Raw genomic sequence first — 17,304 nt, 5'->3', positions numbered from 1 at the left:
GTGGGACAAAACTGCACATTTTAGACTGACCTTTTGTTGTCCCCAGCACAACGTGCACTTGTGTAATGGTCATGCCGTTTAATCAGCTTCTTGATATGCCACATCTGTCAGGTGGATGGATTATCTTGGAAAATAATAATTGCTCACGAAACAGGGATGTAAAAACATTTTAGAGAAATAAGCTTTTTGTGTATTTCAGCTCATGAAATAAGGTAACAACACTTTACATTTATATTTTTGTTCAGTGTATATTCATTCTCCAGTTACGTGATAGAAAGCCTCTTTTTCTTTCTGGGGAAGAGTTGACCTCTTGACCTCATTTATTGGCTTATGGTCTGTTGACATCATACTATTTTCCCCATGGGACTTTCCTGACCTCTGAATTGTAAATGTAGTAAGTGAAGTGTGCACCAATTTGAAATGTGTCTTTTCTCTGATCACACTGAGCTGACTGAGATCTGACAGAATGAGTATGTTCGTAATGCATCGACTTTAATAATGGAAAGAATTGGACTTTAATAATGGAATGAATTTCTCTCTGTATGTTGGTCCCCCTCTCCCACCACCATTACCAAACTCCATTGTATCCCAATGATGTCCTGAAAATAATAATCATTAACACTCAGGCTACGTCCCAAATGGCAGCCTATTCCCTTTAGAGTGCACTACTATGGGCTCTGATCAAAAGTAGTACACTATAAATGGAATAGAGTGCCATTTGGGATGCAATCTGAAATGGCTAAAATAAAGCCTGGAAAATCTTGAAGTCAGGAAATCAGTATTATTACCGTAATTGCTGGACTATTAAGTGCACCTGAATATAAACCGCACCAACTGATTTTAAAAAATCTATGTATTTTGTACATAAATAAGCTGCACATGTCTATAAGCCGCAGGTGCCTACCGGTACATTGAAACAAATGAACTTTACACAGCCTTTAAACGAAACACCGCTTGTAACAAAAATTAAACAGTAGCCTACCAATAGTCATTGGTCACTATCTTCCTCCTCCTGTGCACTGAAACCACTGAAGTCATCTCCTTCGGTGTCGGAGTTGAATAGCCTCAGAATTGCTTCATCCGATGTTGGATCGTTTTCATTGTCGCTCTCGTCACTTTCATCCGGAGGCAAATTCCCCGCTGAACTGCCCTCAACAACACGCAGCAGTCCAGCCTTTCGAAACCCGTTGATGATAGTGGATTTTTTGACAATGCTCCACGCTGTCAGGACCCACTGGCAGACTTGACCATAAGTGGCTCTTCGCATGCGGCCCGTTTTAGTGAAGGATTTCTCCCCACTTGTCATCCAAGCCTCCCACTGAACACGGAGCGCCACCTTAAATGCACGATTTACACTGATGTCCAGTGGCTGCAAATACTTTGTTGTGCCCCCAGGAATCACAGCTGGAATTGAGTTTGTCCTCTTGATGGCTTCTTTCACAGAATCTGTTATGTGGGCCCTCATGCTGTCCAACACGAGCAATGCCTTGTTCTTGTGAAAGAATCCTCCTGGTCGCTTGCCGTAACACTCCGTATGCCATTCATGCATTAGGCCTTCCGTCATCCATCCTTTCTTGTTGACTTTCCTCTCTGGAATTTTTCTTTTGGCATCGTCATGCGTTTAAAAATCAACATCGGCGGAAGCTTTTCTCCCGATGCCGTGCAGCTCAGAACACAGGTGAAGTGCGTTTTTTCATGCCCATTTGTTTTCAGCGTGACGGATGATTCACATTTCCTGTTGATAGTCCGAGTTAGAGGCAGGTCAAACGTCAGAGGAACCTCATCCATATGTATGATGTCGTGCGGGCCGATGGAATGCTCCTCTATCTTTGCATCAGTGAATTTGCGGAAGTTGGAAACTTTTTCTTCGTAGTCGGGAGGGAGCTGCTGACACAGACTCGTCTGTACCCTGATGGACAGGCCCTTACGTCTCATAAATCTTAGACACCACAATGGTCCACCTCTTAAATCCTCAAACTTCATTGCGGTGGCGATTGTTTTGGCTTTCAGTCGGATCTGCACAGTTGAAACACCTCGGCCGTCTGCTCTCTGTGTGTTGACCCAGTCTTCAAGCTCATTTTCTAGTTCGGGCCATCTGCTTTTCTTCCCTCTGAAAGCTTTTGTTGTCTTTTTGTACTGAGTCAGTTCCTCACGCTGCTGTTTCCAACGTCTTATAATCGACTCATTAAGGCCAAGCTCCCGTGCAACAGCTCTATTTCCTTTTCCAACAGCCAGATCGATCGCCTTCAACTTGAAAGCTGCATCATATGCATTTCTCTGTGTCTTTGCCATGATGAGGGTGACAAAATGACTACCGTAATCAGAATGATGGGAAGTTTGAGCGCGCTTGATTTACGTCACATTATGTGAGGGTGATCAGTTTTTTGGCGGCATGAATCTTGTGAAAGCGGGAAAAATCCATAAATTAGCCACGTCATTGTATAAACCGCGAGGTTCAAAGCGTGGGGAAAAAGTAGCGGCTTATAGTCCGGAAATTACTGTATATCAAATAACAGTGTTTCAGTGTACTTACAAGCTCAACCTTACTAGGAATTCATCCATCTTACGGTCAATCGGTCAATGCGGAACGTCTTCGAAAGAGAGCCGTTGTCTTTCTGTGAGTAACTGATATAAAGCAGGTTGCTATAAATCATAATAGTTTGACAGCAGTTAAATCAAGAGCTGTCCTCCTCCCCTTCCGGTATAGAAGCTGGTCTGATGTTCTAAATCAAATCAAAGGTATTTATAAAGCCCTTATATCAGAAGATGTCACAAAGTGTGAATACAGAAACCCAGCCTAAAACCCCAAACAGCAAGTAGAGAGAGAGAATTTAACTTCACACAGGACACCAGATTAGACAGGATAATTTCACCAGATAAGACAGACAGACACTAGCCCCCTGGCACAGACTATTGTCACATACATACTGGAGGCTGAGATGGGGGGGTTCGTGGGACACTGTGGCCCTGTCCGACAATAACCCCAGACAGGGCTAACCAGGTAGGATATAACCACCCCCACTTTGCCACTAAAGGGATATCAACAGAACAACAAGTTACTACCCTGAGACCAGGCTCAGTGTAGCACATCAAGATCTCCTACACCGCACAAGCCCGAGGGGGCGCAAAACCAGACAGGAAGATCACGTCAGTGACTCAACACACTCAAGTCGAGTATAGCAAAAAAATCCTGGCGTGACGTGCCCCCCCTGTTCCTAGGGACAGCACTAGTAAGCCAGTGACTCAGCCCCCGTAATAGGGTCAGAGGCAAAGAATCCCAGTGGAGAGAGGGGAGTCAGCCAGGCAGAGACAGCATGGGTGGTTTGTCACTCCAGTGACTTGCTGTTCACCTTTGCACCCATGGGCCAGACTACACTCAATCATAGGACCTACTGAAGAAATGAGTCTTCAGTAAAGACTTAAAGGTCGAGACCAAATCTGTGTCTCCCACATTTATAGGCAGACCATTACATACAAATGTAGCTCTATAGGAGAAAGCCCTTCCTTCCAGCTGTTTGCTTAGAAGTTCTAGGGACAATAAGGAGGCCTGCATCTTGTGACCGTAGTGTTCGTGTAGGTATGTACGGCAGGACCAAATCGGAGAGATGGGTAGGAGCAAATCCATGTAATGCTTTTTAGGTTAGCAGAAAAACATTGAATTCAGCCCTAGCCTTAACAGGAAGCCAGAGGCTAGAACTGGAGTAATATGATACCATTTTTGGTTTCTAGTCACTAACTGACCTTTATTAAGTGCTTTTCCAGGTTGCCGGAGAGTAGAGCATTGCAGCAGTCTAATCTAGAATTGACAAAAGCATGGATTAGTTTTTCAGCATAATTGTTGGACAAAAAGTTTCAGATTTTTTGCAATGTTACAAAGATGGAAAACAACTGCCCTCTAGCATAGTTGCCCGTAGTTTGTTCAATAATAATGTTTATTTGATATTGTGCACATCTGCAGCTAAAAGCTGAATTGCTGTATGCATTGTTGTTAATCCAATTCCAATCCATTCCCCAGGCCTCCCCATGGGCAAGCAATAGGATCTCTCACCGTGGTGCCATGGCCTGTGCCAACAAACACCAATTTGTTTGCTTTTGCTGATGTTGCCGGTATAGCATGTTTGGGCAGACAGGTTGGGGTTGGACTGTTCCAACTGGAAAGGTTTAGAGGGATGCAGACTGACTCTTTAATGATTTGATTAAACCCCCTCAAGAAAAAGTGGTTTGAATGTAAAGCAAAGAAGGGAAAGCTAATTGACAACCTATCATCTGGCTCAAACAGTGTGTGTGTAATCAGTGAGGGAGAGGCGAAGCGAGAGGATTTACTCTTCCCAAAATCTGTCCTGCGAGATAAGCCCTTTTTGTATTGAGGTCTATGGGTGTTTAATTAAGTGAGGCTTATTTGAGCCAACAGAAGTTTCATGATGTTTAGGCTCTAACAAATGTACTGATATAAATGGATGCACGTGGCATTTCAGAAACTTTGAGAAAAACAACTTAGTTGTGGCTGTTGTTCACACGTGTATCAGCCCTCTCATTGGCTAGAATGGACCCACCTGATCTCACGTGACATTCACTCATTCAGGACATGCATTTCCATCGTTAAACCGGTCACTCGTAGGGCTGGGTGATATATTGAATTAGTTTGAATGTGTTTTTGCGGTATATTCCAAATGCCTGTATCGCAAGAATCAAGGTTTTGTTATTTTTTGTTTTTATGGGCATTTGTTCACTTGTCCACTTGTTCTCATGTTGTATTTTGGGTCTCGTCTCTTTCACTCCTTCTGTGCTGTGTGCACCTTCCCAATTTTGGTCCAATAGAATCGTTCATATGGACACAAACACATTGAGACATTATATTACTGTAATAGAGAAGTTAACTATTCTAACGATACCCTTTGTATGTCTCAACTACTCAAATTGCACGCAGCGCAGACACTACTAAAATGAGAATATCAATAAACATTGATTCTGGAAAATGAATGCTCAGTTTGTCGAGCGCGACATTGAGGTACCACGTACTGCTAGTAGCATTTTAGCCAAAGACTTTTATACTAGCGGTCTCTTGTTGGACATGTGCATTATGCATGGTTCTAGTTAAATTTGTAACAAAAAATGGCATTTTCATAGGCAGACTTGAAAGCCAGATCAGTGATTTCTTGCAACAACAAAAAATGCAGATTAAATTAGTAAATTATTAGTGGGTCTCGTAGTTGTGGAAGGCTTAAATTCATTAGTATTGCTGTATGTATTGCTGAGTATTGCTGACTGTTTGAAATGCAGTGTGTTTTAACTTTAATTGTACGACAATGCTTATTTAGATAACTTTTTTTTTTAAATCTCTAATACATACATTTGAAAAAAAAATCTAGATCAGATTTTTTTGGTTCATATCGCCCAGCCTTAGTCACTCGGATATCTTTTCAATATAATAGATTATCTTTGGTGTAGTGTGACTGGTTGCAAAGGAATTTTTTTAAATAATAATTTAACTAGGCAAGTCAGTTAAGAAAAAAATCTTATTTACAATGATGGCGTACCCCGGCCAAACCCAGACGACGCTGTGCGCTGCCCTATGAGACCCCCAATCACGGCCGGATGTGATGCAGCCTGGATTCGAACCAGGGACTGCAGTGACACCTCTTGCACTGAGATGCAGTGTCTTAGACCGCTGCGCCACTTGGGAGGCCAAGGCAGAAGAGGATTCCTTTTGAAATGTTTACATGGTTTGTGAAATGCAAATAAGGGGATTGTTTTCCTGCGTTGCCTGCCTGAGCGCTAGATTAGTATTTCCATTGTCCCTGTGGTGTGGCTGTGTGCTTCAGGTATGAATAGAGAGAGACAGGAGCTCTGCTGTACAGGGCAGTGTGGCGCTTTGTAGACAGATCTATAGGTAGTTATTAGTTAGTCCTAATATCAACATATATTTTACACTACCAACACTTGTTTCCCATTTTTTGGGCTGGATATGCATATGCTTGGTGAGTATAATTTGTGGGTTTCAAATATCAACCATCACCGAGGTGTATGCTGTGCAACAACAACATGAATATTTAATAATATAACTGAGTGCTAACACTGCGATTAGCATGGTACTTGTAGTCCTCTGCACCTTTTGATATTTTTATTGACACAATATTGCAGCTTAGCAGGCAGTCTTGAACTGGTGTTTCTCCTTTTGGTGGCTTAGCTTTTTCACTGTTTAGTTGGTCCCGTTTTTTTGTGACTAGTGTGTGTGTGTTTGGGTATATGCACAGTCTGGATGGGTAAAGGATGGGCCAGCCCAGGGTCTGGGATTCTGGGGGCCTGGCCCCTTGCGGTGAGAGACCATATGCGAGGGGTTCCAGCTGTGTGGACTGTGTACCTGCATTCCTCTTATCTAAGTCTACTTGTCTGCTGTAATCATACAGACAGACGTTGTCAAAAGTAGTGCACTGGGGAATAGGGTGCCGTTTGGGACGCAGTATGAGGGACCTAATCTATTGTACAGTAAGCCTCTGTACTGTACATATGATACAAGCCTGGGTTGGCCGGGGAGCTGAAGGGAAGGGGTGTTAGTGAGGCTCAGCCAGCAAAGGCAACAGCAGTTAGCAGCGCCTAATCAAATCAATCAAATCAAATGTTATTTGTCACATGCTTCGTAGACAGCAGGTGTAGACTAATAGTGAAATGTTTAATTATGGGTACATTTACAACAATGCAGAGTTGAAGACCAGATAAAAAAAAATGAATAAAACATTTAAAAATAAATACACAGTGAATAACAAATACAAAATAAAGAGTCAAAATAACATGGCTATATACAGGGAGTACCAGTCATTGAGTTAGCTATGTACTGTACATATAGGTACGGGTAAAGTGACTAGGCAACTGGATAGATCATAGACAATAGCAGCAGTGTGTGTGTGTGTGTGTGTGTGGCTTCAGTATGCATGTGTGCATGTTATGTGTGTTGGGGTGTTAGTTTGTGTGTGTGTGTGTGTGTTAGTGCAAAAAAGGATCGATGCAGGTACTCCGGGTAGCCATTTGATTAGCTATTTAGCTGTCTTGTTTAGAAGTCCTGTGGCTTGGGGGTAGAAGCTGTTCAGGGTCGTGTTGGTTTCAGACTTGGTGCATTGGTACCACTTGCTGTGCAGTAGCAGAGAGAACAGTCTGGCTGGAGTATTTGACAATTTTTATTGCGCCTTTCTCTGGCATCTCCTGGTATAGAGGTCCTGGATGGCAGGGAGCTCGGCCCCAGTGATGTACTGGGTCGTACGCACTACTCTCTGTCGCGTCCTCGGGTCAGATGCCAAGCAGTTGCCATACCAAGCGGTGATGCAGCCACTCAAGATGCTCTCAAGGGTGCAGCTATAGACATTTTTGAGGATCTGAGTGCCAAATCTTTTCAACCTCCTGAGGGGGAAAATACGTTGTTGTGCCCTCTTCACGATTATGTTGGTGTGTTTGGATCATGAAAAATCCTCCTTGAACGCGGAGCACTAACCTTTTGCTCACTGCGGATGTTGCCTGTAATTCATGGCTTCTGGTTCTGATATGTACTGTATGTACGTACGGTCATTGTGGGAACAATGGTGTCGATGCACTTATTAATGATGCTGGTGACTGATGTGGTACACTACTCAATGTTATCTAATGAATTCCGGAACATATTCCAGTCTGTGCTAGCAAAACAGTCCTGTAGCTTAGCATCTGCTTCATCTCACCGCTTCCGAATTGTGTGTCACTTGTACTTCCTGTTTGGGTTTTTGCTTGTAAACAGGAATCCAGAGGATAGAGTTATGGATTTGCCAAATGGAGGCAGAGCTTTGTATGCGTCTCTGTGTGAAGTAAAGGGGATCTAGGTTTTTTTTCCCCCCTCTAGTTGCACAGGTTAACATTCAGTTTTCCTGCATTAAAATCACCGGCCAATAGGAGAGCTGCCTCTGATGAGCATTTTCTTGTTGGTATATGGCCCTGCAATTGGCTCCCAAGTGGTGCAGTTGTCTAAGGCACAAGAGGCATCACTACAGTACCTGGTTCAATTCCAGGCTGTATAACATCCGGCCGTGATTGGGAGTCCCCGTATGGTGGCGCACAATTGGCCCAGTGTCGTCCAGGTTTGGCCGGGGTAGGTCATCGTTGTAAATAAGAATTTGTTCTGAACTGACTTGCCTAGTTAAATAAAGGTAAAACAAAGTAATTAAAATAATAATTAATGAATAAATAAAATAAAATAAATAATAAAATAAATATAGCTTGTTGAGTGTGGTTTTAGTGCCAGCATCAGTTTGTGGTGGTAAGTCGACAGCAATGAAAAATACAGATGAAAACTCTTGGTAAATAGTATGGTCTACAGCTTATCATGAGGTATTCTAACTCAGGCGAGTAGAACCTAGAGACTCCCTTAATATTAGAGATCACGCATCAGCTGTTGTTAACAAAGAGACACACACCTCCACCCTTGAGTTTACAAGACACTGCCTTTCTGTCCTGCTAATGCATAGAGAAACCAGCTAGATTTATATTAACCATGTCCTCCTTCTGAAACGACTCCATGAAGCATAGGATATTACCGTTCTTCAGGTCCCGTTGATATGATAATCTTGAACGGAGCTCGTCTAGTTTGTTCTCCAGTACATTTGCCATTAGAACAGAGGGTAGAGGCAAAATAGTATAATTAGCATTAAAAAAAACACAAAATAGCATAATTGGTCAGGAGCACGTAAAACAGCCACTATACACGCCAGCAACATTCCCACAAAAGAAAAAAAGGGAAATGGTGCTGATTTTATTGTTCCCCCATTACACCCAGTGTAGATCATCATCGTGATGGAGAGAGAAATGAGTTCTTCCTGTTGTGCTATAAAAGCATTACATAAACATTCCCGTGAGAGGACTGGGTTCAGGGAGGCAGGCTGACCATGCCATTCCTACTCCTGCTCCTGCTCCTCCCCTTCCTCCTCCCCCTCCTCTTCCTCCTACACTCTGTTCAAATACTATTTTACTCTTTTCTACACATGTTGTGGGTCTCCTATGAAAATAAACTAAGTGAGCTTTAATTTTAAAAACCTGGGCAAAGAAAGCAGGTATAATGGGTGTGTTTAGCAAAGCAGTGTGGGTTACAACCTTTGTCAGCACTAAAACGTAGGTAGGGCATCTTTAGCCAACTCACCATTTCCTCTGCAATAAGCATTTCATGTGTTGGAGCCAAAACTAGCACTGTGAGTATGGTGGCTACTCTGGCCTCACCCTGCAATTGACTGTGAGGATGCTAGCGTACTTCTACGTTCTTGCTGTTATATGGCCACTTTGGTGCATAGTATTTTAGAAACCAAAGGAACATCTATCTGAAAGTGAGTGTCTCTGAAAGGAAATATGAAATATAAGGATTGGATGGATTGAGTCTAGTGCAGTATGTGTCTTAAATTATTCATAGCATGAAGCAGCTTACTAAATAGATATATAAAAAGCAGCAGAGTGAGTCCCTGTACTGTACACTGTAGGGAACTGTATGTGTATTTTAGTGTTAAGTATTTAAGTCTCTGTTGTACTTAAACTTGCTGCTAATTATTTCAAATGATTCTTTCCAAAAGTAAGTTATGATTAAAACCATATGCATAGAGGGTTTATAAAGTAATTATGTAGTAGGATGGCCTGTGTGTGTTGCTCAATTGGTATCAAGAGACTTGATGCCCAGAAAGTTGCCAGAAAGCGTTCCCAACACCATTCATTACACCACCGCCACCAGCCTGTACCGTTGACTCATGCTGCTTACGCCAAATCCTGACTGCCATCAGCATGATGCAACCGGAACCGGGATTCGTCAGACCAGGCAATGTTCCACACCTGTTGATCATGTGCCCACTGGAGCTGCTTCTTGTTTTTAGCTGATAGGAGTGGAACTCGGTGTGGCCGTCGAGTTTTGCATTCCAAGATGCTGTTCTGCACACCACTGTTTTCCTGCACCTTTATTTGCCTGTTTGTGGCCCGCCTGTTAGCTTGCACGATACTTGCCATTTTTTGCCCACAGGACTGACGCTGACTGGATGTTTTTTGTTTGTCACGCCATTCTCGGGAAACCATAGACCCTTTTGTGCATGAAAAGCACCAGAAGTCTGCCATTTCTGAGATACTGGAACAGGTGCGCCTGGCAACGACGATCATACCAAACTCAAAGTTGCTTAGGTCACTCATTTTGCCCAGTCTAACAGTCAATCGAACAGTAACTGAATGCTTCAATGCCTATCTGCCTGCTTTATATAGAAACTACGGCAATGTCACTCACTGTCTGTAGGAGCGAACCATTTTCTTGAATGGGGTGGTGTGCCTAGTAAACCACTAAGTGTATATGTCAATTGTCACCGTCTATGTCATTGTCTTCTTTCTGTCAAAAGAACAGCTTAGTCATGTTTTTCTATGGACAAGGGGCCTCTTTATTGTGCTGTTGGTTCTCAGCTCAGAGGCTTGGGCTAAAGATGTCTCTCTGTGTCTCTCTGTGTCTCTCAGATGGGTTCTGACAAACAGCTGTAGCAGGAGAAAGAATCAATAGAGCGTATTTTCTGTTATTGTCCATCGGTGGCTCACTTTTGGATTCAAGTCCAGGAATGGTTATGTCATCACATTAGGTTTTAGATGGACCTGAAAATTGTATTGTTAGAGGATCTGAAAACCATGATCAGTCAATCAGCATTATACTATTGGGTAAAGTATTCATTTTTAGGCCAATGTCCGTAGAAATGTTACAAACAGGGAGGTTAAAGATCTTTGTAAGGCATCAGTCATGAAGGGATCTATAGCAAAAATAAATAGCTATTATAGTATTATACTGGGAAAGATGGGTTCATCTGTGGACATCGGCGAGTTGGAGTTAAGATCCATAAAATCCAGCAATTGCAGAAAGAGGAAATTAGTAAAATACAGTTGAAGTCGGAAGTTTACATACACTAGGTTGGATTCATTAAAACCTGTTTTTCAACCACTCCACAAATTTCTTGTTAACAAACTATAGTTTTGGCAAGTCGGCACCTACTTTGTGCATGACAGAATTAATTTTTCCAACAATTGTTTACAGACAGATTATTTCACTTAAAATTCACTGTATCACAATTCCAGTGGGTCAGACATTTACATACAATAAGTTGACTGTGCCTTTAAACAGCTTGGAAAATTCCCGAAAATGATGTCATGGCTTTAGAAGATTCTGATAGGCTAATTGACATAATTTCAGTCAATTGGAGGTGTACCTGTGGATGTATTTCAAGGCCTACCTTCAAACTCAGTGCCTCTTTGCTTGACATCTTGGGAAAATCAAAAGAAATCAGCCAAGACCTCAGAAAAAAAGTGTAGACCTCCAAACGTCTGGTTCACACTTGGGAGCAATTTCCAGAGACCTGAAGGTACCACGTTCAAATGGACAAACAATAGTACGCTAGTATAAACACCATGGGACCACGCAGCTGTCATACCGCTCAGGAAGGAGACGCGTTCTGTCTCCTAGAGATGAATGTACTTTGGGAATGTACTTTGGTGTGGAAAAAGTGCAAATCAATCCCAGAACAACAGCAAAGGACCTTGTGAAGATGCTGGAGGAAACAGGTACAAAAGTATCTATATCGACAGTAAAACGAGTCCTATATCGACATAACCTGAAAGGCCGCTCAGCAAGGAAGAAGCCACTGCTCCAAAACCGCGATAAAAAACCCAGACTACGGTTTGCAACTGCACATGGGGACAAATATTGTAATTTTTGGAGAAATGTCCTCTGGTCTGATAGAACTGTTTGGCCATAATGACCATCGTTATTTTGGGTGGAAAAGGGGGAGGCTTGCAAGCCAAAGAATACCATCCCAACCGTGAAGCACGGGGTTGGCAGCATCATGTTGTGGGGCTGCTTTGCTGCATGAGGGACTTGTGCACTTCACAAAATAGATGGCATCATTAGGATGGAAAATGATGTGGATATATTGAAGCAACATCTCAAGACATCAGTCAGGAAAATAAAGCTTGGTCGCAAATGTGTCTTCCAAATGGACAATGACCCCAAGCATAAATCCAAAGTTGTGGCAAAATGGCTTAAGAACAACACAGTCAAGGTATTGGAATGGTCATCACAAAGCCCTGACCTCAATCCTATAGAAAATATGTGGGCAGAACTGAAAAAGCATGTGCGAGCAATGAGGCCTTCAAACTTGACTCAGTTACACCAGCTCTGTCAGGAGGAATGGTCCAAAATTCACCCAACTTATTGTGGGTAGCTTGTGGAAGGCTACCGAAAGCGTTTGACCCAAAATTAAACAATTTAAAGGCAATGCTACCAAATACTAATTGAGTGTATGTAAACTTCTGGCCCACTGGGAATGTGATGAAAGAAAGAAATGTTGAAATAAATAATTCTCTCCACTATGATTCTGACATTTCACATTCTTAAAATAAACTGGTGATCCTAACGGACCTAAAACAGGGAATTTTTACTCAGATTAAATGTCAGGATTTGTGAAACTGAGTTTAAATGTGTTTGGCTAAGGTGAATGTAAACTTCCGACTTCAACTGTATGTATAATTATTGAACTACGTGTACTTTGAGCGAAAAAGCCGTGTTGTTGGCCGCTAGTTTTCTCCAATGAGGGGAGGGGTGGTTGAATTGAATATATATTTTTTGTAATCAGAGGGAGGAAAGACATGATGAGTCACCCTCACTATTTAAAGCGCCTCATGTTCGTTGTCTCCTGCTGTCTCCTCTCCTACTCTGGAGGACACGACTGAGGCTGTGTCCCAAATGGCACCCTATTCCCTATGGGCCATTGTCAAAAGTAATGCACTACATAGGGAATATGGTGCCATTTGCAATGCAGTTTGAGGCTGAGCTGTCTCTCACTGGCTAAAACAGAGCTTCCCCCCAAAGCTGGCTGGGTAAATGTACTAAAGCCATCAAACAGGCTGCATTCCATACAGACAGACAGACACCCCCGTAATCTCAGGTTTGTCTGTGTCTGCCTGTCTATCGATCTGTGTCTCTGTCTGCCTGTTTTCCTGCATCAGGCAGCTCATCAGGAAATCTCAAATCCAGAGCTGGAGAAGAAGTTAATTTCAGTTCGCCGTGGATCACTTCCCCGAATATCAGCACCTTGTGCCAAGAAGATGTTTGTTTATCTCTGTGTATGTGTGTGTGTGCGTGTGTGTGTATGAAGCTTCAACATGGGTTGTGTTGTATGTGGTTGTTTTGCAGTGTAGCCTATGGGCATTTCCATTGAAAAGGACCCATGAGCACCAACATGTGAAGTTCATAGGCGCATGTCAAATGAATGCTAGGAGTATTTGTTTTCGGGAAATTAAGGCATTGATACATTTTTCAACCATTTTTCATTTTAAGAAATTAGCTTAAATAAAGGCTTTAATTTCTGGATAAACAGATGGAAAAGGGGCCTTTAGAAAACATCTACCAGAAAAAGTATTAAAAGGTATCAGAAATACAGTGCATTCGGAAAGTATTCAGACCCCATGACTTTTTAAACATTTTCTTACGTTACAGCCTTATTCTGAAATGGATTCAGTACTTTTTGTTTTACCTCATCAATCTACACACAATACTCCATAATGACAAAGTGAAAACAGGTGTTTAGAAATTTTTGCAAATTTATGAAAAAACAAAAATAACTTATTTACATAAGTATTAAAACCCTTTGCTATGAGACTCGTAATTGAGCTCAGATGCATCCTGTTTCCATTGATCATCCTCAATGTTTCTACAACTTGATTGGAGTACACCTGTGGTAAATTCAATTGATTGGACATGATTTGAAAAGGCACAGACCTGTCTATATAAGGTCCCACATTTGACAGTGCATGTTAGAGCAAAAACCAAGCCATGAGGACAAAGGAATTGCCCATAGAGCTCCGAGACAGGATTGTGTTGAGGCACAGATCTTCGGAAGGGCATCAACACATTTCTGCAGCATTGAAGTTCCCCAAGAACCCAGTGGCCTCCATCATTCTTAAATTGAAGTATAGTGGAGGCAGCATCATGCTGTAGGGATGTTTTTCAGCGGCAGAGACTGGGAGACTAGTCAGGACAAGTCTCTGAATGTCCTTGAGTGGCCCAGCCAGAGGCCGGACTTGAATCCGATCAAACATCTCTGGAGAGACCTGAAAATAGCTGTGCAGCAATGCTACTCATTTAAGCTGACAGAGCTTGAGAGGATCTACAGAGAAGAATGGGAGAAACTCTCCAAATACAGGTGTGCCAAGTTTGTAGTGTCATACCCAAGAAGACTCGAGGTTGTAATCTCTGCCAAAGCTGCTTCGCTTCAACAAAGTACTGAGTAAAGGGTCTAAAATGTCAGTAGCTTTGTCATTATGGGGTATTGTATGTAGATTGAGGGGGGGGGGGGGGTGATTTAGTACATTTTAGAATACAGAAAGCTATGATGTAACAAAATGTGGAATAAGTCAAGGGGTCTGAATACTTTCCAAATGCATTGTATATATCTATAGGGATGCACAATATATCGATGAACATATTGGAATCGGCCGATATTAGCAAAAAATGCCAACATCGGTATCAGCCCGATGTCTAGTTTAATACCGATGTGCAAAACCAATGTCAAAGCTGATGTACATACCTATATAACATATTGACGCCACGTAAAATGTTGCGCTACACATGCAACACATTCCTAACTTAGCCCACAATGTCTGCTGTGTGGATCGAGCAGACAACAAGTCGATCAGTCATTTTAAAGAGTAAGAATTCATTGCACTTGACAATCAACTGTTCCCTGTTGTGGGTGATGTTGACTTTCGCAACTGGTCGAGCACCGGTACACACTACGAAGTGCACTATTTTTCAGATGTTGTCCCTCTGGAGTTACACAGTAACAGTGTCACTGCTATTAGCTTCACGACATACTATGGAAAGCAGTTTGGGTCTTTGGGTGTCAAAAAAAAGATTCAATGCCCACTATTTGTTGTGTTAAGTAGGCTTTCAATTAGACACGTCAATAACATACTGTAGAATGTTGTGTGTTCTGAATTGCACATGCAAGCCAAGCTCCACCACTACTATCAGTAGCACTGTCAAAGCTGTACAAAAAAGTCTGCAAGCAAGCCATGAACGATGTGTTTACAATACTGCATTGGTAATAAAGCATTATTTGTTTGACCGCAACATCTGGGATAGCTAGCTAGCTTTAGCTTGGTACCTAGCTAGCACCAACACAACCAGCCTTAAAACAATGACCAGTAGAAACTAGTCATTTTCATTATTCTTAGCAAATATTTAGGAATCCTTGTGAGTAAGTATTAGCTAGGTAGCCACTTGTTGTTCGCCTATTGAAATTGAACTTCAGTTCATGAAAATAAATAGCTAGCCAGCTACGTAACGCTGTTGCCCAAAGCTAACATAATAAGCAGCCAGCTAGCTTCATCTGGCTAGTGAGGCTCGACCGGACCGGGTCATGTGTTGTCTCGCTAGCCACAATAAGGATTAGGCACAATCGTGGATTTTGCAGTTTGCCTTCAAAATAAAATAACAGCTTTGAAGGTGATGCAGAAGGTTACTATTGGTGGAATCATGCCATATTTAGACTAGATAATGTTAAACAAGGTTGGAATGTGAGGCAATAAAATGGGGTATCAGTCTACTCGGTAACATCCACAGAACACAACTGTGAAGAGTTTACGTAAATATAAGCGTTGTAGTTCTTATCACGGGACAGTGACTGTGTGAAATCACCTCCCCAGTCAGCCTATTGTGTGTGTTGACATTCATATTGCACTGAACAGCTTTACCTAAGGTTTGGGGATCAATTAAATGGTGTATCCGTCTACTCAATACCCAATATATTTTTTCCCAACATCCTCCTCAGAGTTATCAGACTCCAAAACATCCCCACAGTATTGTTTTTCCTCAGGAATAGTGTTCAATACACATAGGTTGACAATAAATATGGCTCAATTCACAGTTGTTTCAGAGTCCCGCAATAAGAGCTACGACGGTAATGTTCTCTGGGTGTCACTGAGTAGACTGATACCCCATGTCAATGATCCACAATGCATAGGTAAGGCTCTACAGTGAAATAAGTATGCCCCCAATACAATTCAAAAGTATAATACATCCAGTGTGATTTCAACAGATTTTTTAAATGTTTTTTAACAAATTGTCTTTTATATTTTTTTAAATATATTTTATATAACAACATTCCAACCTCGTTTAGCATGATATGTTCAATTATGGCATAATTCTACTGTTTGTATTCATTTGCATCACTGTCTCTGACATACTTTTATTTTGAAGACTAACCGCAAAGTCCACATTGTGGCTAATTCTTATTGTGGCTAGCTTCACATAGATGGGTCCGAACACCATTAATCAAATAAGAACTGTCCTATAAATTGGTGTTATTTTAGATGATGAAACCTAGCTATTTAGCTAGCTAGCTAACTATATAGCTACTGAAGCAGTTGTTGTTTTGCTATGTTTTTGGGGAAGAACATTGTTTTTTTATACATGAGCTAACTAGCTTTTTTTATGACCAGCACTGTAGGTGCACGAGACAACTTTACCAGCATCATAGCATATGTATAAATCGTTGTGACATACGAAAAACGAATGATAGTGTAATCAATATGTAATTATACTATCACTCGTAGGATCCGTCCCCCAGCCAGGGACCCTCCTATCCCCCTCCCTCCCTGTCTCCGTCCCCCAGCCAGGCTCTCTCCTATCCTCCTCTCTCCCTCTCTCTGTCCCCCAGCCAGGCCCTCTCCTATCCTCCTCTCTCCATCTTTCCGTCCCCCAGCCAGACCCTCTCCTATCCTCCTCTCTCCATCTTTCCGTCCCCCAGCCAGGCCCTCTCCTATCCCCCTCTCTCTGTCCCCAGCCAGGCCCTCTCCTATCCTCCTCTCTCCATCTTTCCGTCCCCCAGCCAGGCCCTCTCCTATCCTCCTCTCTCCATCTTTCCGTCCCCCAGCCAGGCCCTCTCCTATCCCCCTCTCTCCCACCCAATCCCCTCCTAATTACCTGTGTGATGGCCAGGGCAGTGGGGGCGCCAGGCCTTGATGGGTAATACATACTGGCAGCTGGGTCTCTGTCTCATTCATTACTGACACTCACTAAAGTCACTGCATGCACTATATATTCCAGCTAGCTGTCTAGCTACTTCCCAACCTGTACTTCTCTCCTTCCTTGTTTCTCACCCCCCCCCCCCCCTTCCTATCCCTGTCGTTTCCTGTTTGTCCAACCTAGCTCTGAACACCCATCTGCTCCTTGTTCAGCATAAAAAAAGACAAAGCATAACAGCGATTAACCAAACAGCTTAACCTGTTGTA

The 17,304-nt window shown here is 42.4% G+C and overlaps 1 protein-coding gene across 8 annotated transcripts in view; it reads left to right on the top strand.

The window, feature by feature from the left end:
- Positions 1–17,304, top strand: part of LOC110508187 (disco-interacting protein 2 homolog C) — a 257,629-nt gene that overhangs the window by 114,061 nt on the left and 126,264 nt on the right. The gene's annotated exons all lie outside the window — the stretch shown is intronic.

This window comes from Oncorhynchus mykiss, chromosome 28 (genome assembly GCF_013265735.2).
Source record: "Oncorhynchus mykiss isolate Arlee chromosome 28, USDA_OmykA_1.1, whole genome shotgun sequence".
Classification (NCBI taxonomy): domain Eukaryota; kingdom Metazoa; phylum Chordata; class Actinopteri; order Salmoniformes; family Salmonidae; genus Oncorhynchus; species Oncorhynchus mykiss.
Note: the sequence above shows the minus strand (reverse complement) of the source record. Positions and strands in the feature narration are given on the sequence as shown.